Source organism: Ambystoma mexicanum, chromosome 5q, assembly GCF_040938575.1.
Source record: "Ambystoma mexicanum isolate Mex_15411 chromosome 5q, UKY_AmexF1_1, whole genome shotgun sequence".
Classification (NCBI taxonomy): Eukaryota; Metazoa; Chordata; class Amphibia; order Caudata; family Ambystomatidae; genus Ambystoma; species Ambystoma mexicanum.
This window is the reverse complement of record NC_090933.1, coordinates 1,240,980,258-1,241,003,739: the sequence shown is the minus strand read 5'-3', so window position 1 is coordinate 1,241,003,739 and position 23,482 is coordinate 1,240,980,258. Positions and strand designations below refer to the sequence as shown.

The window sequence follows — 23,482 nt, the reverse complement described above, 5'->3', positions numbered from 1 at the left end:
AGAGCTACGAGCAATTTCTTTGGCCCTGAAGTCTTTTCGTCCCCTCCTGACGGGCAAGGTGGTACGAATTTACACCAACAACACGTCAATGTTTTAGGAGCAAGGTACCCACAGCTTTGCAGGGAGACCCAGGCCCTGTGGCATTGGGTTCTACAGTAGGGCATGTTTCTCATTCCCTTTCATCTACGGGGAATTCAGAACACTCTGGCGCACTCCCTCAGCAGGGAGTTAAGCTCTTGCCACGAGTGGGAACCGCACAACAACCAGCTTCACTTGTTGTTTCAAACATGGGGCACCCCAGAGATTCACCTTTTTGCCACCTATGACCACAGTCGCTGCAAGAACTTAGCCAGCCGCTTCCCCCATCCGGAGAGCTTGGGGGACACCATTGCTTTTCCATGGGAGGGAAGTTTCTTTATGCATTTCCCCTGATTACTCTGGTGCCTCGAGTCCTCCACACCTTCATACTGGATCAGTGCAAACTGATATTAGTAGCCCTGGCGTGGCAGAGACAGTTTTGGTACTTTGACCTCCTTGCTCTCTCGTCAGCAACACCAACCTAACTGCGCCCACACCAGTGGCTCCTGTCCAGGAATAAGGGAGCGGTACTGCACCACGACCCAACCTCTCTCAATCTGATGGCTGGCTCCTGTGTTCCTAGAATTCGGGGCTCTCTCCCTCCACAAGATTGCCAGGTAATCAGGGCTAGGGCTCTGTCAACCTTGAAATGCTGCAAGAGCAAGTGGAAACATTTTCTAGTATCGTGCAACGACTGTGGTCTCAGACCATCCAGCCCGGAGCATCAGTTGCCAGATCTGTTGTCCTTTGCTCAGTCTGATTTAACGCATTCTTCCATTAAGGTGCACCTAGCAGCGATCTCCAGGTACAATTGCATTGCAAGGGCGCCATCCCTGTGGTCTCACTGGCTGGTGAAGGAGTTTTTGCGTGGGCTGTTCTTGTCTTTCCCACCTATCCGTCGCCCAGCTCCAGTATGGAAACTCAATTTGCTAATTCCAAGACTCAGGAATCCACCATTTGAGCCCATGCACCAAACATCTATTGAGCATATTTCCTGGAAAACTGAGTTCTTTTCCATACTGCACATGCAGGATGTGGTGTGCGCTCTAAAGTACAATGTGGCACGTAAGTCTGTCCATACGATGTATCAGATGTTTGTTCATATGGAAGTTTTGGGCCTGTGAAGGCTCTCTCAAAGTCCTCCATTGCAGGATGGATTGCTGCCTGCATCTCATTCTGCCATCAGCTGGCCAGCAGACCGCTTCCTGGCAGGCTCCAAGCTCACTCTGCCAGAGCAGTAGCTGCAACCACTGCTTTCCTCTCCGGGACTTCGCTGCCTGACATCTGCCGTGCAGCCACCTAGAGATCGGTGCATACGTTCATCAGGTTCTACTGTGTCGACAGGCATTCTGCAGAAGGGTCTAGTGTCGGCTAGTCTGTGCTACAGAACCTTTTTCCGTGACGTGGGTAAGTCTCCAGTGGTAAGTTATGCTGGGAGCTTGCCGCCCATGGGTGTTATTTTAATACTGATTTGTAATCGTCACAGACTGTGAATCTATGAAAGATCCAATGCTGGAGAAGGAATAAGTTACTTACCTGTAATTCTGGTTCTTCAGCATTGGTATCTTTCATAGATTCACATGCGACCCTCCCACCTACTGCATCCTGCATAGCTCGTCTTTTGGCTCTTACTGCCATTTGCATGTGCTGCGAAATCTGAAGATGGCCGACAGTAGAGGCGCTAAGGGGGGGTGTTCCTATTGGCTGTGAGTAGTATGACGCAAAATAACTGATAGAGCACAAAAGTGACTGAATGTTTTCAAATTGTTTAACCTGCTCTACGGTACTGAGGATTCCCAGCCTGATGACTGGGAATATTCACAACATGGGAATCTATTAAAGATTCCAATGCTGGAGAACCGGAGCTACAGGTATAACTTATTCCTTATCATTCCCTTTCTGGCGTGGTTTACTTCTTTCCTGACGGACAGGGGCCAATCACTTTCTCTTCCTCCTTTCTCGTCTCCTCATGTGCTTTGCTGTCATGTTCCCCAAAGCTTTGCCTTGTCCCTTATGCTATTAAACATGTGTCTAGCCTCTTGTCTCATCTGTTTCTACGGCTTACGGTGCTACTCCTATGCTGATAAAACCCAGATTTTGGTTCGCTTGGATCTTGAAGGAATGGTTCGGTCAGAAATGTTTATTGTCCCTACGGGTCGGCCATGTGTTTTTAAGCTTAAATCGGTCGATATTAGAAAAATTTCCTATGGACCTTTACCGAGTTTTCGTCCATTAAACACACGAGAAAAGGGGCAGCAAGGCGCTGCCATTTTGTGATAATCCTATCACTTGCCCCATCGCGACGTTACTGTGCTGCATAGGCAAACGTGCCCAGTCTTCGTCGTGACTTTACACAGAACCTGGAAACCAACACAAATCAACTCACAAAACAGCGCGCCACAATTCGGAATATGGAACTGTACTTTAAAATCAAACCGCAAGATTGTACATTTGGTAAAGTACATTTATTTGGCATTAAATGTTTAGAGAATATTCAGCAATTGGCATATTAAATCGGAATGGAATTTTTTTTCTTTGCTCTCGATCTGCAAATCCTCTAAAGTTTATCGCGAGTCACGCGCTGTTCCTTTATGGTACACAGGGTGTTGGTTTTTGTTAAAAGAAGCACTTTGGTTGCACTGTGAATCGCAAGGCTGTTCCGTCAACTAGGCCCTAAGCCACTGTAAAGGTTGATATGTTGCTTCTAGCCGCTAGTACTGCGTAAGGGCATATGGGCCTTGGCGATCATCCCATAAAATAGTAAAGGTATTGCAGTTGTTTACAAGAAGCTGCAGCTGGCGATTGAAAAATCTGTCGGCCGGGGTCTGGAATAGGTCCAGTCGCGGTACGGTAGGATGTACCTGTTTTGAAAACATAAAAATTAGTCTCACCAGCCCATCTTTATTACTATTATTCATTTCATTTATTAGGGCCTAGCTGAAACTATTTGCTTGCGAGGATAGTGCAATGGAGTATGTTCGGCTCTAAAAGCAATGCGAAAACTGACAAAAGAAATCGAGGTTAACACACAATGTAATGATTTATTAGCGTTGAACCACTGAGAAACGACTGTCTACATGCGTGTCGAATGGGCACATGCATGCCCATGTGCCCGGTAGATAGACGATCCCACAAATGTTTTGCTTGCTCTTCATTGTAATATGCCACACAGAACGAACAAGTACAATTTAACCTGCCTTTAACGGTACGCTATTGGTATTATATTCCGGTATAAAATCGTCTAAAGAGTTACTTACATTACATTTGCCATTTCCATTGTCTCTGCGTAATGCAGTCCGTAGATCCCACTCTGTTTGTGGCAACGATTTTTCATATACTGAACTAACATGAAACTCTGTGTAGTTTCAGAATTTTCAGCCTTATCGACTCTTATGTTATTGCACCCCTCCTTCAAATGAAGTCCTTTCGGCATGGTCCCTGTCTCTCAAGGTCCAAAAACAATAGAACCTTATACTGCCAGTGCGAGTCGTGGGCCTCTCCAGCCCGCGAGCAAAAAATCAAAGCTGCTGACCTTCACTCTGCATGAACATATATTCTTTGCAACATCCCGTGTAAAGCCATCTGTGAGAACTTGAATTTTCGACTCCATCTTTGTACTAGGCCTCCCTGTGCTAATGCAAACTGGCTTCTCTCCCATCTGCAAAGCCTCGCTTGGCGCGTTCCAAGGACCCCAAGTTTGTCAGGGTTGTCCGTGAGCTTTGCAGCCCTAGAGAACCATAACTATGGAGACATTAACTTTTTGTAGGAAGGTGAGGAAAAGTATAAAGTATCCGAGGAGTTGAGTTGAAAGTGAGATTTATTGTTCGTTTTATTATTTGTAATGCGCAAGCCTACCCTCAGGTAACAGTGCGCAGCATTTACATGAGATTGCGAAGCTTGGTTACAACAACAAACATATATACATACACATATTGACAAGGTCAGCGATATGAGGGGAATAGAGAGAGAAGTCAAAGATGACACCCAGGTTGTTGGCCACCCAGGATGGTGAAGGGAGGGGTTAGGGTTAGCATACTTTGTATGTACACTGTACAATAACATTTTTTCAAAAAGACAATCAGATTATAATGTTTTAAACCGGGATTTGTACTTCTCAACGTGCTCTGCTTTGGGTGGACATGGCACAGTGGCAATGTTTGGTGGCAATGTATCTTTGCTCTGCACAGAATCGCTCAGAATTCCATGTGTGTGCTTCTCTAGTACATTAACAATAAGGCCTTTAACAAAGTCGAACTCCATTTCCTCATATACTGTTTTGACCACCCATTTCTTACTACTTTTTGCAAAGGCTGTAGTGTAGCGAAGCATCCCTACATTTCCCATAGTCCTAGATTGTTCACGGCACACATTCTCATTATGGGCCAAGACCACTAATAGAGTCCTATGTTTCATGCCCTGTATGCCGAAATGCAATCACTTTGGCCTGTACTTTAGGCACATATTGTGGAACACCTCCAAACCTCCTGTGTGACAGAATTCTGTCAGTCGCCTCAAATCTCTTGATAGTTTTCTCAAAAACAATCCTCTTAATGGCTTTGTGTGTAGGTGAATATGGAATCAACCACTTCTTCCGTGCCTCCTCTGGGGGCAAAGGGCCATGTTCACATTGGTGGAAATGTTGGTTTTCTGTCCAGCGGTGAACATTGGTACAGTGGTGCATCAGTGACCGCCATTTTTCAAGTAGGATTTCCACTGACCCTTCACAAGTTTTGGAGCTCCACCAAAGATGGTTGCTGAGAGACTGGGACCACTGTGAAATACTTTCCAAACCTTTTTTTCCCCCCCTGCAGCCGAGATGTTCTTATTGATTGATTTAGCAAGATGCCATACGTCAAATTGATGTTTAATATGTGGGAACTGCTCTCTCATTGTCTTGGCTATTGAAACGTGTCTGTCCGTGGCTGAGGTCGATGTGCATTCCCCTCGATTGTAGATATTCCAATGATTTTATAAATCCTAGTTTCTCCATGGCCACTTAGGATATGCATTGGGACACCTGCACGACCACTGAACTCACAATTGTCTTACTATCCATGTCCTGAAAGTGGTAGGTGCAGTACTTGGCAGAAAATCCAGGGCTGTCGCACTGTCCATCGCCGGCTAGCCTGAATCGTTTGCCTTTGAATGTACTTTCTAGAGACAATTGGTCAATTTTCCAAGCATCACTAATGGCCGGAAATATATAATCATGTTGAAATTTGCAGTATTGCATTTTAGAAATAAAATGGAGTCCCACAAACTGAAAGAAATACTCTAACCTTCTAAAACTGGACCCTCTAAAAAGTGAGGCAGCTGCACACAGTAGATTGCCTGCTGGCAGTTTCCCCAGCATCGGTTGTGCAGACCATGAGAACATATAATGTAATGTACAGGCGGCATGTATTTTGACGTTACTGCCTAGTGTTTGACGAGTCACATCAATCAATGGCTTCATACTTATAATATACATCAAACAACTGTCGAATACTGTGCATTTGCCCTCTTTCATTAGACTGTCATCCTGCATCACAGTAGTTTCGAACTGTATCGTTGTGTACATATCACCAGAATTGAAACTAATATCGCTGATATCATGTTCTGATGCGTCAGTGAACAGTGCTGCTGGTTCATTCTGTCATTTCAACATCTGTTACTTAAACATTGATGGGAGAACACAACAATGTCGACAGATTTTTGGGTGGCATTATTTTTGCTGGTGTAGATTGTGCGAATTGATCTGCGACTACTTCAGAGCTATCGTCAATGCATCCAGTATCATCATCTTGTGGTGGTGCAGTCGCACTGTAGCAATGGTCCAATAAACCTTTGCTGGATTCTCCGGACACCTTCAATTCATGTTCTGGCCATTGGCCAAATGCATTTCGAGTCTGAACACTATGCGCCTGAATTAATAGTCCTCCATAGTGTAAATGGTCTGGCAAGCAACATCTCTCATTTGCTTCACTGTCTGTGTATGTATAGTTCGTACACCCACGGGAAACTAGAGGACAGATTGGAAAAGGGATGTTCAGTTTAAACACAAGATAAAGTATAGTACAATTGAAAGAAACAATACATAATACAGTCCCCAGCACAAAACAATTTCTAAAAATATGAAATGTTTGTAAGTAACCTTATTTTTGTTTCTTTTATTTGCAACTTTCTTGACTGGAACTTCAACATCTGCACGATGGTCCGATTCGTTTCCGCATGTCTTCCCTTCCTCTTGCGCTGCAACGGCTATATTTTCTGGATCCGCATAGACCGCACGGAATGACGCTCCATCGACTCCCTGAAACATAGTACTTTCATTACTATGTATCACAATATTGAAAACATAAAACACACGTGCGGATGACCACACAGGTACATCTCAATAGCTAAACACGAATTAAACATTGTGTAGAACAATCAAACGACAAGTATTCGAGCTCTGATGATCTAGTTCTATGGAAGTGTCAGTATCCATACCTCTGTCTCCGCATAGACTGCCATGAATGATTTTATTGGAGAGTACGCCTCAGCAACTCCCTGAAACACAGTACTTGCATTAGTAAGGATTACAATATTGAAAACACAACACACACTTGGGGTCAACGGCACAGGTACATATAAAGAGATAACCACAAATGATGCATTGTCTGAAGAAATCAATGGATAGCTAAATATGATCCGATTTAATCGACTTATTTCTGATTTTTTTACATCTGCATCAACTACACGGGATGTTGTGATTTTAGAGGAAGCTCCGTCGTCTCCCTGAAACACAGTACTTGCGTTAATAAGGAAGAAAGTAAGTAAATGGAATCACGTCATATGATCACGCTTGATGGAACTGTCAGTATCCATACCTTGTGCTGCAGAAGAATATCTATGGATGTTGTAAAAGTAGTGCGCACTTCCGAAAGCTGTTGCACCGAATCGTATACACATGGTCCCGCTTCCACTTCCCCTGGAATTACTTGAATGTCAGGCCCTGCATCAAGTGCAGTGGTTGACGCTCCATCTACCGCCTGAAACATAGTACTTGCATTAGTAAGGATTACAATATTGAAAACATAACGCACACTTGGGGTCGACCACACAGGTACATATCAATGGCTAACCACGAATGAAACATTGTGTAGAACAATCACGCTACAAGTATACAACATCTGATGATCTTGTTCGATGGAACTGTCAGTATCCATACCTCGTGCTGCTGAAGAACATCTAGGGATGTTGTCAATGTGGTGGACTCTTCAGCATCTCCCTGAAAGACAGTACTTGCATTAGTATGGATAACACGAATTATAACTGAAAACAAACACTAGGGGACGACAACTAAGGTGTATATCAATTGGAAAGCACTAACCAAACGTTTGGTAAAATAATTACACGATACATAAAAACTATTACTTGACATGCATAAAACAAGTCTGTAGCGTAATAGCTAAGTAAGATTACCTGATACGCGCTAGAAGTGGTTAACTGCAGGCCCGTCACGGATGTAGGTAGTTCTTGCTTCAGATTCAGTGGATAGTCAAGCAGTTGTAAAGGTAAATTATTGTTTGATAATGAAATGCCAATATTAAAAATTGCCATGTAAGGCGACAGAATACTTGACAATAATGCTATTGAAAATGCGCAATATAGCACAGTTCCCTCTGCCATAAATAGATTTCCTTTGAGGGTTATAAAATCGAAAAATAATTTATTGATAAATGTCATTATTCAAAAAGCTATACACTCATATCAATATCGAAAGTATTACAAGGGACACAACACCTAAAATATCAATTAATCCATTCGCCTACCTACACACTACCGCAAGGCCTAAAGCTAAATCCGGACACTTGACTCACCAGTGGCGGAACGTGGACCAATAGAGTGGGAATAGCGTTTGCGAGCAGTTTTCGTGTCGTTCGCCATTTATTCTTCTTTGTTACCCAAGATGTAGCGTACATGTTCTAGGGAAAGTGCCGGCTGCAGATGCGGTATCGATCACCCCTCTTGTCCTGAAAGACTTGTTGGACTCTACTTTCAAGCTCTTCCGCAGGATATCATCAATGTCTGACCCATTCTCTTATTCGATCAACAGTTTTAGGGAATACATGCATTGTAGTGCCTTCAGATTTAGCATGGGTCTTCGAAGGGCAACCGCTAATCGAACAGGCAGGCATTGTTGAAAATTCTGAAAAGTAAATATCAAGATTATTATAAAATCTTGATGAATAAAAATGTCATAAAAAAAGTAAATGAACCATACAATGTTCAATGCAAAGTTTGTTTTGGTAGCCGGAACTATACCAGTTAATCAAGTATTTGCATTAGTTTCACAAATTAATTAAAAAATGATGAAACTAAACTCTGAACATATGACTCGTCCCTTGGATGTACTGTCTTGCACGAGAAGAAAACATGCTTAGATTCTAGACGGGACCCGCGAAGGATGCAATTCGATGACATCTGACACAGATGAAAATAAATAGATCTGTTGATAGCATAACAATTGAAACCCAAGTCCATAGCAATGAGACCAATGAACATAGCACTATTGAGTACTCTACTCGCAAATAGATAGAAATGTAAAAATTACCGAAATAGGACTGATACATGGCCTTACCTTGACCAACAAACCGATTCAGCAAGCCCAATAGTTTGTGGCAGGAGAACAGGTAGATGGCCACAGCTAGCACACTGACGAGTTTGCTCGAAGCGGTTACAGAAGTTCACATATAGCACGACGACGAGCAGATTAGCATTGGTCTCGGTGGTTCTCAGGTAGTACGTTCAGGAGTTGACTTGCAAAGCACAAAGATGTTCTCATGAGACATATCTAGTGGTTTATAAAGTATTAGAAACAGGGGTGTGTTTGTGAATGAATGACGTGTATATGTCGTGGTATTATGTGGTTTGCCGGGGGGTGGCGGGGGCGGCCAGCGTGAGGGGGGATCCTGCCTGGAGACACGGGGTCTGAGGAGGCCATGTGAGCAATGGCACCTGGGCGTGGGATACCTTTTGAAGTGTACATGCTGTTTGGCACCTTGGCTGTTTGCGCCCCTGACAACCCCCCATGGCAGCTCGCATCCACTGGCGCGAACCACCTTTGATAGAGGGGGGTGGGATGGATGGCACAGGAAGACTGCTGAATGGAGACAAACTTATGTGGATTGCAGGGGGGCGGCCTGCTTCAGGGGAGGTCTGCCTGGAGACACGGGGTCTGAGGAGGCCATGTGAGCAATGGCCCCTGGGAGTGGGATACCTTTTGAAGTGTACATGCTGTTTGGCACCTTGGCCGTTTGCGCCCTTGACAGCCCCCCATGGCAGTGCGCTTCCACTGGCGCGAACCGCCTTTCATAGAGGGGGGTGGGATGGATGGGCCTGGGGCATGCAGACAAGGCACGGGAAGACTCTTGAATGGAGACACACTTGATTCATTTAAAAAATCGAAACAACCGTTGTTAAAATATGTGGTTTTATTTTGTTTCTTATTTTGATGGCACAAAAATACAAAACTTTACACATTGTACAGGTCAGGTTGCCGCACAGCGAGGGGAAAATTCCCTGTACTGACCGCTGTCACTGGGGAAAGTTTGTTTTATGGCACGAACGGCACAGGCGGGTATTACTCTTCAAACGCGGTATGCAAGCCTCCCGTGAAGCCAACCTATAAAGGAACGATAGGCCACCAGCCGTTACCACCTGTGAAAAAGAATGATACAAACGGTTTTTAAATGACCAAGATAGGTTTATTAAACCTTTGTTGTCAATGACAATTCTTGTAACTAATGGCATTCTGCTCGGACAAATGCTATATAGACACTGCACACTATTGAACGATTTTCATGCGTTACAATGATGTAATTTTGGATGCAGGAGAAAACCATGAAATAGTAGTGGCATCACAACCAAGAGTATAATTACTCGTTACTCGGATTACGAGGACTAACAGTTGTGCGAAGTTGGTGCATCAGCACCATCATTATCTTCAACACTGACCCTGAGAGGCAGGCTGCCCTGAAGTCTGGCAGCTCGGTGATGCATTGCGTCCGTGGCTCGCCTTCCGAAATGTAGGCCACGCATCCAGAGTTTTCACAGCAGCAGTAGCAGTTCTCGTCCTCGGTTGGCATTAGCTTGCACTGATTGCATGTGCACCAGGTGGAGACACCGTCCATGCGACTAGGTGCAGTGTTTTCATCCGTTGATTCGTCCTGCCAACTGCTGTCCGAAGCCCCATTGTTTTCGCATGTTTCCCATTCCAGTAGTTCCTCCTCGGTATACTCTGGCTCGTACATGTAGGGCATTATTGTAGCCATTGTGTGGTAAACAAACTAAAATAATTTATAGCGATGGTAATGGTATCTGTTCACACGGGCTACAAGCAACGAAGGTAGCTGACCTGTGCACAGAAACAAGTCACAAAATACTCAAATACAGTAAGTGGAATGGAATCGAAAATCTGCTGCTGTGTGTTGTCAAACGGTCTGTTTATACTTATTGAGTAAAGAGGCGTCCTGCCATTTCAATGGCGACACGTCATTAGCTGAAGCGCAGCGAATGTTGACACGAGACGTGCTTTGGCGTTGTGAAATGGGCGGTACGCGTCTGCTGATGACAGGCTCAGGGGCGGGGATATGATTTAGTCTAGTTGATGGAACAGTCTTGCGATTCACCGTGTAACCAAAGTGCTTCTTTTAACAAAAACCAACACCCTGTGTACCATAAAGGAACAGCGCATGACTCGTGATAAACTTTAGAGGATTTGCAGATCGAGAGCAAAGAAAAAAATTCCATTCCGATTTAATATGCCAATTGCTGAATATTCTCTAAAACTTTAATGTCAAATAAATGTACTTTACCAAATGTACAATCTTGCTGTTTGATTTTAAAGTACAGTTTAATATTCCGAATTGTGGCGCGCTGTGTTGAGTTGATCTGTGTTGGTTTCCGGGTTCTGTGTGAAGGCGCGTAGAAGACTGGCACGTTTGCCTACGCAGCACAGTAACGTCACGGAGAGAGGCAGGGAATATGAATGTTTTGATGTCAGGCTCCGGGGCGGGGGATATGATTTAGTGCCGCAAAAGCAGGTCACCCAGGGCGATGGGGCAAGTGATAGGATTAACACAAAATGGCAGCGCCCTGCTGCCTGTTTTCACGTGTGTTTAATGGACGAAAACTCAGGTAAGGTCCATAGGAAATGTTTCTAATATCGACTGACTTAGGCTTAAAAACACATGGCCGACCGGTAGGGACAATAATAATTTCTGACAGAACCATTCCTTTAATCATGGTGAGGTGTCATCATGCTTGTGTGAGTGCTTGGCGGCTGTGAGGGGTTGGATGAACAGCAACTGGCTCAAGCTTAATGGGGACCAGACAGATTCTGGTGGTCGGTTCTCCCCCTAAATCCGCTCTATGGACTTCCTTTTTCTGGCTGCCTATTCTGGGGGATTTCCCTATGCCAGTGACAGTGGTTATGAACTAGGTTGTCTACCTTTCCACGTCACTTTCTTCTTTTTTCCGGTGAGTGTGGTCTGTAAAACGGGCCATTTTCTTCACAAAGTGCTTCGGAAGGTGTTGCCATTTGTGCCTAATCATCTGCAACCCCTCGTAGTTGTTGCCTTGTTAGTTGTAAGTCCCATCGACTATTGAAATGCTTTGTTTCTAGCTCAGCCTATTGGCCTTATCAACCGGCTGTAGCTCTTGCAAAATCTTGCTGCCCGGCTGGCTACTAATACTCAATACGGATCTTGCAGTACTCCTGTGCTTTGTTTATTCCACTGGCTCACTGTGGCCAAGAGGATGTCTGGTTCTCCGGGCTTACTATCGCCAGGGGGCTGATTACCTTCAAGACAAACGTGTTCCCTATATTCCCAGGCTGACTCTTCGTTCTGTAATGCCTGCCTAGTCTCGGTTGCTAAATTTCGCTTGTCTAGGGTTGGGGGATTGTGCACTCTAAATTTCCACTGATAATTTGTGGATTGACCTACCTCTCTCTCAGCCTTAGGTGTACTCCAAACCACCTCAAATTTAGGCACTCACTGAAGACACTTTGTTTTTAAATTGCTGTTGTGTCGTGTCCTGATTGTTTCTCCTAACACCAAAATGCCCTTGGGTGAACATGCACAGTACCAAATTGGTTAAGATAACCTCATTGTACAACGGTCCAAACATAAATGCATGGAAACCATCCAATTTATATTTCAAAGGGCCGGGTTGAAAAAATAAATGTAGTGGAGTTTGATGACCGAACTTTAAGAAAGTATCAATAAAAAACATGGATTATCCAACTATTATGAATGCTAGAACATTGATAATTACATGTTTTTCTAAATTAAAAGAGGCATGTGTAGAGAAAGTGCTTATCACAATGATTTTACTTGTGCGGGTTAATAAACTTTGGGCAATGTCATATGTAAACGATTCATCCTATTAGAGTGTTTAGTGAAATGCATGTGCAAGAGGGGTAGATCCTTTTGTGGTTCAAAACCTATAAAACAATCTATTGATGGGTACATAAATTCTTCCTCAGACACATGCTGAATCGGAAACTTGTATATTGTTAAACAAAGTCAAATGAAGCAGCAAGGACGCAACTGGGAAACTGGTAGGATGATAAGTTCCTGCACTTGTTCAGCAAAGAGCATTTCAGCGTTGAGTATGCCAAGCCGATGGGAATTTGTAAAACGGATACCCTCATTTTAAAATCCCTGGTGTGATGTCCCAGGTGCGCTTGAAAATTCTCCCTCTTGTCACTGCAGGTCCATCTAAAACGTGGATTGTCGTACACCAAACACTAGTGGAAACCAGGCAAAAGGATCTTAAGCTTAGAAGACACAGCTTCAAGAAAGAAAAAAGGATTTTTTACCACCGCCCCCAACCCTTCACTAATATTGGAACTCCACCTCCCATTGGGTGGTTGTATTATTTTCCTGCAAGTGTGGCAGAAAATCGAAGCGAGGCAGACGATCCAAAGAAACAGTTTAAAAGATTTTACTTTTCACACTTTCCCTCAACCTGACTAAGCAGCCGCCAGTCTGTAGATTTGTTGATGGACATCCTTATTCTCCTGGATATGGGAGCAGTAGACGTCTCCTCAGTGGAAAGGTGCCTATGGTTCTGTTTCCTCTTCTTTTCAGTGGAGAGTGCCTGGCAATTCCTTGCTCTGTTGAACCTCCTGTGGTTCAGCCTGTGCATCCCATAGCCACATTTAAAGATCCTTACAATGAAGCTGATCCTTTTTATTGGTTTAAGTGTTACTGTGTAAGGAACATACTTTCTGATGTTTGTTAATCTGCTTAGAATCACATGCTGTGCATAGGTCCGACATCCAGTGGTCACTGCGGAGTATTGCATTTTGTTTTTCGTAGTCGAAAAGGGGACGTCGACAAGGCGTGTCTGTAACACTATCCCTATAGTGACGTGCGTTGTACCCACAATCCCTCACGCGTCGAGGTCCCTCAGATTGTTTTTTTCCGCCCAGCTACTGGCCGCCTTTACGCGGAGCTCCTCGAGAGACATTGCAGATTTTCATCTCGACCTTTGGTCGTTTTTCCTATATTAATATAGAACATATCGATCCCCCCCTCGACGCTGTTGTGAAGCTGTCTCCGCCGAGCAAGATCTTCGACGGAGGGGACGAGCGGAGGAGATCCTTCGGCGTTGCCGAACACGTGGCCTGGCCTCGCAGGCCAAATACAGTAGGGAGAGTGGGGGTCGTGGGACATCTCTAGTTCTTTTCTTAGAATGCCTTTCCTTTTCCCCTTCCTTTCCCTTGGGGTGGTTATCACGATTTATTGCCTCGGCTATGGAGAGGACACCCTTTAGGTTTTGCCCGCTTTGCAAGGGCAAGTTTACTTGGAAGGACAAGCATTCACGGTGTAACCGCTGCTTGCCCCTCGATCACAAAGAGGAAGGTTGCATGGCTTGTCGGCTTCTTAAGCCGAAAACTCTAAAAGACCGTAGGGTCAAGAGGTGGGCGGCCTACGCTATGTCGAAGGCCGACGCTCCACCCACCGTCGCTACCTCCGACAGTGACGAAGGAACGCGATACCACGACCTCCGCTACGGAAGTTGAAAACCCCCCTAGAGAGCGCACACGCGCTTCGTCGTCTGTCCCCGGCCCCGACGGGCTCGGCTCACGCCCTGCTTATGGGGATGAACACCCCGGCGACATTGACGAACACAAGACCACACATAAGCACACAACCCATGGCTCTTCTTCGTCGAAGGCGAAGAGAGCATCAGCGCCCAAGAAGACGCAGGTTTCACCGGCGGCCTCCTCGGACCGTTCGGGTTCGAAGACCCTCTCGCAACCGCAGCCGCGACCAGCGACTGGGCTTTCGGCAAATAAGGGCGCCCCCCCCCAAATCATCGGCCGGCGCGCATCAGCAGAAAGCGCATGCCGCCGTAGAGCGATCGACACCCATAACGTCGAAACCACAGCCCTCCGCTGACAAACGAGTCGCTGAGAGCTTGGCGAGGATCGTGGTAGCCGACGCCCACAAGCGTACGCCGAAAGACTCGTCGAGCGCTACGCAAATGTCGAAAGACACGCCGAAAAGACAGGGACGATCTCCTTCAGTCGAAGGGATTCCCAACACACCTGAAGGCTTTTCGGAGGGCGACGGGACACTTTCCTCGACGTTGTGGGAGAGGTCGAGCCGTTTTCAGCTACAAGACACCAATTTTCCCCCGCTAGACCGCTCAGGGGTACCCCATGAAACCATGGAAAGGCTCCATCTCTGCATGGAAAGAATGGAGAGGTTTATGAATACCCAGAACCCTCCCACTCCCAAGAGAATAAGAGAAGGGCCTCAGGAGGACCCCAGGGGCAAAATTCCAAGACTAGTCAATCCCCACCAGGACACAGCCTCAGACTTCCATAGTGTGTAGGACCTCACTGGGGAAGAACATTATTTTGAGGAAGAGGATGATTTTATGGACGAGGAAGAGGGACGGAACCAGGAGGAAGGTCTGGAAGACAGCCCAGACTTGGTAGGAGAAGGCTTCGGAGAAAATCCAGAAGAAGGACCTTCTCACCCCTGGCAATCCCCATCAATATATTCCGACACTGATGTCCTGAACCTAAATCCTCCTGACAATTCACCTATTAGAAACACGTCTCCCATTGACGATCAGCCCACATTTAATGCCCTGTTGCGCAGAGCAGCAGCACACTTCGAACTGGACACTGGAGAGCTCTCCCCTGAATTAGACTTTGTGGAAAGAGTAATTAAGGAGAAACCCCCGGTCAGTCAGACCATTCCCCTCCTCGCTTCGGTGAAGAGAAGAATCATCCCTTCGCTGTCCACACCCGCACTAATCAGATGGGTCAATCCTAGAATTGAAAAACTTTTCACTCCTTCACCCTCAGACCCGCTGTACATCAGGGGACATTCCATTCCGGATTCCCTGGTAGTAACCAACACAAGAAAGAGGGCAGGGGTACCACTTTCCACCAGTGAGGCACCACCTGACAAGGAGGGCAAGCGGTTATATGCCCTTGCAAAAAGAGTTACATCCTCGGCTGCCTTTTCGGCAAGAATTGCAAACAACAATTCTTTGCTCGCTAGCTATGCGGACGCGCAGTGGGCCAAACTGCGCAAAGACGCCGAAGAAGCGCCGGAACCATTACGTACACGCCTGCTTACAACTATTGGCGAAGGAACCCAGGTCAACCAGAGTATTGTAAAGAGCTCTCTGGATGCGGCAGAAACTGCGGGACGTTCCCTAGTTCAGGGAATAATCCTAAAACGCCACGTATGGCTGCGCAACTCAGGGTTCAAACCGGAGACACAGGCGTCTTTAATAAATAAACCTGTTGAAGACTCAAACCTCTTCGGGAAAGCGGTGGATGAGGCTCTGGAGATGGCTAAAAAAGAGTTAGATACTATCAAAACTCTTGACCAAATCTCTAAGCCCTCTACCAGGCGCGGCTACGGCAACAAACGCTTTTTTCGTGGCCAACGCCAACAACAAAACCAGCAGCAACAGTACCCTGCCACCAATTTCCAGACCAATAGTGGCCAGTACAGCCAAAGAGGACAGCGCCGGGGCAAAGGAAGAGGGCGGGGGTCCACCCCCAGAGGCTCCCAAGCCCCTAACAACACCAAGTGACGCGAAGATTCGCGTCCCCTCCCATGCAACACCGGTCGGGGGCCGGATAACATCCTTTCTTCCAGCATGGGAGGGTATAACGTCAGACCGCTGGGTACTTTCCACCGTATCCCACGTATACTGCATCGAATTCAACAGTTCCCCAACATACAAACCCCCGCATGTCACTGGAACATCTTGCCATCCTTCTACAAGAAGTACAACAACTGTTGGAAAAAGGAGCCATAGAGGTCGTGCCTCTATCTCAGGTAACGGAAGGTATTTATTCAGTGTACTTCCTTGTACCCAAAAAGGATCTAACCATGCGCCCTGTATTAGATCTGCGCCCAGCGAACAAGTTCATCAAACCCCAAAAGTTTCGTATGGTGACCTTACAGGAAGTGATCCCACTGCTATCACAGGGGGATTACATGACAACATTGGACATGAAAGATGCATACTTTCATATTTAAATGTTGCCAGCGCACAGAAAATACCTCCGGTTCATGATAGAGGGCAAACACTACCAGTTCAAGTGCTACCCTTCGGCATAGCATCAGCACCAAGGGTATTCACGAAGGTGCTGGCAGTGGCAGCGGCCCACCTGCGCAGGTTGTCCATCCCAGTTTACCCTTACCTCGACGACTGGCTCATAACAGGGGATTCTTACGAAACATGCTTCTCCAATACCCAAAAGACTGTAGACCTTTTGTTCCAGTTGGGCTTCTCCATCAACGAAAAGAAGTCCAGCCTAGACCCCAGCCAAATCAAACAATTCCTAGGGGCTCTAATTCAAAAAAAGGACGGCCTCGTCTTCCCCTCCAAAGAGAGGGTCCAAAACATGCTGTTTCAGATCCCTCAATATGTGACCGGTCGAGAGGTGGCGGTACGCAAAGCAATGCGCTTCCTAGGCATGATGGCGTCGTGTATTTATTTGGTACCTCACGCCCGCCTGCGCATGCGCCCCATGCAAGAGTGGCTCAACAGCCAGTGGTGTCAGGCCAGCGGACTATGGGACGATCTAGTGGTGGTCTCGCAGGCCTTCGTTCTCTCGCTACGGTGGTGGACAAAGGAAAACCTGGAAAAAGGGAAACCCTTTGCCACACCCGCGGCGGAAGCCACTCTAACCACAGACGCATCCCTCACAGGATGGGGGGCTCACCTATCCCATCAGACTGCTCACGGAGAGTGGACTCTGAACGTAGCATCCAAACACATCAATCTTCTGGAGCTACTAGCGGTGTTCAAGGCGCTAAAAGCCTTCCAGGAACACCTACAAGGCAGGACAGTGATGGTCCTTACAGACAGCACCACAGCCATGTATTACATCAACAAGCAGGGGGGAACCCACTCTCCAGGACTGTCCAAACTGGCCCAAAACATATAGAAGTGGGCTCTCAAACAGAATATGTTCCTTCTGTCACAACATGTACCAGGGGAACTCAATCTGCTGGCAGACAAACTCAGCAGGGATTTCCCCCTGCCCAAAGAGTACGAATGGCGACTGCACGAAGACATCGTCTTCGACGTCTTCACGCAATGGGGATTCCCAGAAATAGACCTGTTCGCAACCCTGGAGAACTCACAATGCCAAAGTTACGCCTCCAGGTACCCCCAGAACCAATCCAAGGGGAACGGTCTGCGATTCAATGGTCAGGGAAATTTGTTTACGCTTTTCCCCCGACTCCCCTTCTCAACAAGGTGATGCACCAGGAACAAGTAACCATGATACTGGTGGCCCCAATGTGGGCCCGACAGCCATGGTTCGCTCACTTGATGGAGATGTCTCTATCTCCCCCAGTGAAACTCCCCTGCCCGTACAACATGCTGTCACAAGACAGGGGCAGGACTCTGCATCCATGCCCCCAGAACATGAACTTAGCAGCCTGGCTCCTGAAATCATAGAATTTGGACATCTACAGCTCCCGCAGAGATGCATGGACATCCTCAGGGAAGCCAGGAAACCTAACACTCGCCACTGCTATTCTAGCAAATGGAAGAGATTTGTCATCTGGTGCAGAGGAAAGAGCATCAACCCAATTGACTGCTCTCCCACACATATTGTTATATACCTGACCCATTTATTGGATTCAGGTCTAGTGTTCAATTCCATTAAAGTCCACCTAGCGGCACTTTCTGCATACACCACTTCCCAACTCAGTGTCGTGGTGGAAGATCCCTGTTATAAAGGCCTTCATGGAGGGAGTAAAGAGAATACACCCCCCGATAGCTGACCCAGCTCCCGGATGGGACCTTAACGTGGTACTTACCAGACTCATGGGCTCACCATTTGAACCCATGCACAAAGCATCTCTTAAAGACCTCACTCTTAAGACTGCTTTTCTAATAGCTATCACCTCCATCAGGAGAGTAAGTGAACTACAGGCTCTTTCTGTTCTAGACCCCTTTGTTACAGTTCACAGAGATAAAGTGGTTCTACGCACATACCCAAGGTTTGCTCCGAAATTCATCTCAAAATTCCACGTAAACCAGTCTATAGAACTACCAGCGTTCTTTCAAAATCCTTCCAACTTGGGAGAAAGGACTCTGCACACACTAGATGTCCGCAGAGCGGTCATGTTCTACATGGAAAGAACCAGACCACTGAGGAAGACTAATCAGTTCTTCGTCTCGGTGGCAGCAGGAAGAGAAGGGGATGCAGTTTCAAAGTCCACTATTTCTAGATGGATTGTTCAATTCATCACTCTCTGCTATACTCTTGCTAAGAGAGAACTGCCCTTTAGGCCAAGAGCACATTCTACTCGAGGCACGGGGGCGTCCATAGCATTCATTGCAAATGTTCCCCTTGATTCCATCTGCAAAGCGGCTACCTGGAGTTCTGTGCACACCTTTACAAAACACTACTGTCTAGATGCACACTCTAGATCTGACTCCCAGGTGGGACAGGCAGTATTAAGACATCTTTTCTCTACTGTTCCTTCTCATAACCCACCGCCAACTCCGGGTACTGCTCGCTAGTCTATGCACAGCATGTGATTCTAAGCAGATTAACAAACATCAGAAGACAATGCATTACTTACCGTAAAAGCATTTCTGATGGTTGTATCTGCTTAGATTCACATGCGCCCACCCTTCCTCCCCGCTCGGATGGAAGGAACATAGACATCCTTTTTCTATATTTCTCTCTTTTCTGTACTCACTCACGTCTAGAAGGCTCCCTCAGGGCATAAAAAAATACAAACAGAGGGACCTCGACGCGTGAGGGATTGTGGGTACAATGCACGTCACTATAGGGATAGTGTTACAGACACGCCTTGTCGACGTCCCCTTTTCGACTACGAAAAACAAAATGCAATACTCCGCAGTGACCACTGGATGTCGGACCTATGCACAGCATGTGAATCTAAGCAGATACAACCATCAGAAATGCTTTTACGGTAAGTAATGCATTGTCATCCAACATCCTTCCTGAAATTTCCGGTTATGAAGCGGATTACTTGTACCGCTTTTTTGCAGTATGTGCTGCACTTCTTATTTTCACCATTCTCTTGTTAATATGGAACACATATATCCCCCTTCCTAGATTTGTTGGTTCAAGCAATAATTCAAGAACAGATGTTAATCCTACTCTCCTAGACTTCCTATTCCAGTTGTGACAGGGTCAGTTTGCTGTCCTTGGCAAGAGGGGTTTGGGAAGACACACCCGAAAGCCATCCCGTGCTAGTCCTGGCCATAAGGAAAAAAACAACTGAGGGCAACTCAACTCTTACAAATATCCCTTGTGCATGTTTGTATGATGGCAGTAACCTAGTAAGCTCTGCAAGATAAACTTCAAATATACCTAGTTCTGGTAGAACCGATATCCTCCCGATGATACAAAACACAGCAAAAGAAAGAGCCATCAGCATCTGCCATATTGTGGAACCAGACTGAGACCGGACCTCACACCTGCCTCACAAATCCTCCAGACCACGGTAATACACAACAGAAAGAAAGAGAAGGAATCCACCCAGCAACCACCTCGCAATGGCAAGCTGCAACACGCATCTGTTTCATACTCTCAGCACGGTTTCCACCCCGGCCCTTATACCACTGGAGGGCGAAGACACTGAACCCCATGAACGTGCCACACCAGTGCTCGTTAACAGGGGCTCGGATACAGTCAAATGGCTCCACGGCTGCCATTGATGCTCCTCTGCGAGCCCATCTGGAAAAAGGCGGCAGGTCTTAACCCTTTTTTAAAGACTGTCTCTTGTACATGGCTAAGTTATGGCACAAGGAGGGGGATTTAAGCAGCAGCAATGAACAGGAAGTGTGGGTTGTCTGGGTGAGGTCAGGGGAGGAAGAGCCAGACCAAGAGACTAGCAGGAGGAAGGAGGCCAACGCTGCAGTGTTGAGACTATTAACTTAGAAGGTGAGGTATTGTTGAGTGTTGAGTTGGTGTAAGAGTACTACAGTGAGTGTGGGCATGTTTGTGTAGCGAGTGGGTTATTAGGATTAGTGCAATTAGTGCATGTGAAGGGAAAGGTTAGAGTGAAAGAAAGGTGCTTGACTAGTAGTGGGAGCAGGAGAGTATTAAGACCGAGGGGGTGGAGTGGTGAGATCAAAGGGTGGTGTCCAGAACTAGGAGGAGCGAAACATCAGAATTATAGTTTTGGTGGGAGGAATAAGTGGAGTGGTGAAGGTAAAGTGTTAGAGGTGGTCAAAAGCATGAGCTTGCTCGCTTAATTCCCATTAAGTGCGAGGCACTTCCCAAACGTCTTAGAACACCAACTACTGGCTAACACACCACAAATCAATTCTAAACATTGTTCTGGCAATGGACATTTAATACAAATCCACATGCATGTCAGAGACAGCATTGGCACTTGAACATTTGTACATATCTCATCTTGTAGTTCCTATTGAAGTCACCTCTGTGGTGTTTTAACTATAATACATTAGGTTTGTGCAACTATTGCACATCTGGTTTAGTTCTTAGCTTGAGAAAAAAAATCTCTGCTGATCCTTCCTGCTTAGGCCGCCACCTTCTCTTTCCCCCCCTCACCCCCCCGCCTCTGGCTGCGTCAAATCCTGATGCAGCCCTTTCCATGTTCTACTCTTCTATCTCCGATACTCTTGATGCTCTTGCCCCTGTCATGAGGATCCGTTTGAAGCCCAAAGCCAAATGCAATTCTTGGTACGACTCTGATCTAGCTACCCTTAAACGTAAGTGCAGGATGGCTGAGAGGAAATGGAGGGCTTCTTGTTCATCCTCTGACAAACGGGCCTGCTCCAAAGGCAATACCGACTCTCTGTCCATACTAAGAAGAGAGCCCACATCCAAGCCAGTGTCTGTATGGCATCTAACAACCTGGCCGAACTCTTCAAAATCTGCAAGGAGCTGGCCAACCCTGCTGCAGTCTCTACCCATGCCGTCGCTTTCGAGGCCCTTTGCACTGTCCTTGCCTCTCGCGTCATCTCAAAAACCCAGGACACCCTGTCCACCCTCTCGTCCCATCTCCCTCTTCTCCCCTCTCCCTCTGTGAACTCATGCCCTCCTGCAGCCGCCCACCCTTTTTCTCGTCCTTTTCTCGTTTCTCCCCTAATGAGGTCCCTAGACAAGTCCCATCTATGAACGTCTTGTCAAAACAGGTTCTTCCATGTTCCTCCAAAACCATCAAGGACCACATGGACACCCTTGCTCCTGCCCTGCCCGATTTCTGCAACCTCTCCTCCCCTCTGAAGCACTCTTGTGCACCCTCTTCTCAAAAACCCACTGCTGACCCTTCTTACCCGGCAAACTATCGCCTGATCTCCATCACTCCTTTCCTGGGCAAACTCCTGGAAAAGCTGGCTATCTCACAGCGTAACCTTCACTCTGATTCTATTGGTTGTCTCCATGACCATCAGTCAGTCTGGCTTTAGAGCTGCCAGAAGTACGGAAACTGCTCTCCTGAACACCCGTGAAGATCTGCTCTCCAACCTTGACTTTAACATTCCCTCTGTCCTCATCCTACTCAATCTCTCCTCTTCCTTTGACACAGTCAACCATACCATCCTGCTCAACCGTCTCCGTGACAACCTGGGTATCATTGTTCTGGCTGACCTCTTTCCTTTCTGATCGACCCTCCCAGGTCCAACTTGGGTCCTTCCTTTCCTCTTTCTCCCTTTCTACCTGTAGCGTTCCCCATGGGTCTAACCTCTCACCCTGGCTTCTCAACCAATACCTGGCAACTCTCGCTCATCGCATTGCCGTTTTCTGCTCTAATTTTCAGTACTATGCTGATGACACTCAACTCAATTTCAGGCTTCCCTCTGCCACCTAGTCTCCTTTTCTCATCTCTGATTGCCTGTCTGCTATTCAGGATTGGTGTGCCGCCAACGATCTCTGCCTGAATGCCAGCAAGACGGAGATCCTCCTGATCGGCACCCCCCCCTTTCCTGTCACTCTGTGGCCGGCCTCCCCTGGCCCTCTGCCTATCCCCACCTGCGAGGCTAAGAACCTCTGGGTCATCTTCGATTCCATGCTTTCCTTTTCTGCCCACATCTCTGATGTCTCTAAAAAGTAAAACTTCCTACTGCACCTCCTCAAAGGTATTCTCCCTGTCCTCTCCTTCCCCCCCAGAAGCTCACTGTCTCTCGAGCCCTGGTTCCCTCTAGGTTGAATTTCTGCAACATCCGCTTTCTAAATCTACCTGCGTCTACTCTCCGCCCTTTGCAACTCATCCAGAACAGGACTGCAAGACTTGTCCTTGGCCCCATGCCCTGGGATCGTATCTCTTCAGCCCTGAAATCTCTGCAGTGGCTGCAAGGATTACATTCAAGACCCTTTGCATTGTCCACAAGGCTCTCTGGGGCCTGGGTCCAAAATACCTTCAACTGTCCCTCTGTAAATACCTTCCCTCCCGTGCTCTTTGCTCCTCCAACTCCCTCAGGGTCAGTCGTTTATCAGAGAAGCGAGCTGGGGGTAGATCTGTCTTTGGCTGGTGCCTCCCTCTGGAACAGCCTCCATGCTACTCTGAAACTTGAGGAGAACCATATCTGGTTCCGGAAGCACCTCAAGATCTTCCTCTTTGCTTCTGCCTTCGCTCATCCTCTCCCCTGCTGATCTGTTCTGTTTCGCCATCATGCACCTAGTTACGCTCTGATTTCGGGCCCAGGTAGCTGCTTAACCTGCCACTCGCACGCACTGCCTCCTGGCTACCCCAGCACTTGAGTCTGTAGCCCTAAAGTCTCCCTCCCACCCCCCTTTTGTGAACTTATCAGACACCCTCTGTCTGTTGCCTTAAACCTAGCACTTGCCACCTGCAGACTGCACAACTACCGTTTTTATTCCTTTGCTTAGCACCTTCCACTCCCCCTCCTCCCCCTCTCCCCTGCA

At 46.9% G+C, this 23,482-nt stretch overlaps 1 protein-coding gene across 2 annotated transcripts in view; it reads left to right on the top strand.

Annotated features, from left to right (window-relative positions):
* Positions 1–23,482, top strand: part of TOP1MT (DNA topoisomerase I mitochondrial) — a 1,647,637-nt gene that overhangs the window by 557,306 nt on the left and 1,066,849 nt on the right. The gene's annotated exons all lie outside the window — the stretch shown is intronic.